The following is a 287-nucleotide window of genomic DNA, read 5'->3' as shown; positions in this document are numbered from 1 at the left end:
CGGCCGGGGTCGGTGGTGCCTCAGCGGCCGCAGCCGTCCTCGCGGTTGGCGAGCTGGGGCTTACCTGAGTGCTCGCTGAGGGGCGGCGGGGGACGTAGGAGACATGGGACTGCTTCAGTGTCTCCATCCTCCCGCAGTGATGTCCCATCTTTCTACCACAGTGCTCTCTGCAGCCGGGAGAGGCAGCACCACAGGAGCGCCCTGCCCTGGACTGAGGTGGTTTGCCTGCGGGCTCCTCCTTTCTCCTCTTCTACCTCCAGCGGCCTCCTCCTAGCCCACTCTGCTGC

Source organism: Nestor notabilis, unplaced genomic scaffold (genome assembly GCF_000696875.1).
Source record: "Nestor notabilis isolate BGI_N333 unplaced genomic scaffold, ASM69687v1 scaffold21342, whole genome shotgun sequence".
NCBI classification, from domain to species: Eukaryota; Metazoa; Chordata; class Aves; order Psittaciformes; family Psittacidae; genus Nestor; species Nestor notabilis.
The sequence above is the reverse complement of the archived record's forward strand: the minus strand, read 5'-3'. Positions refer to the sequence as shown.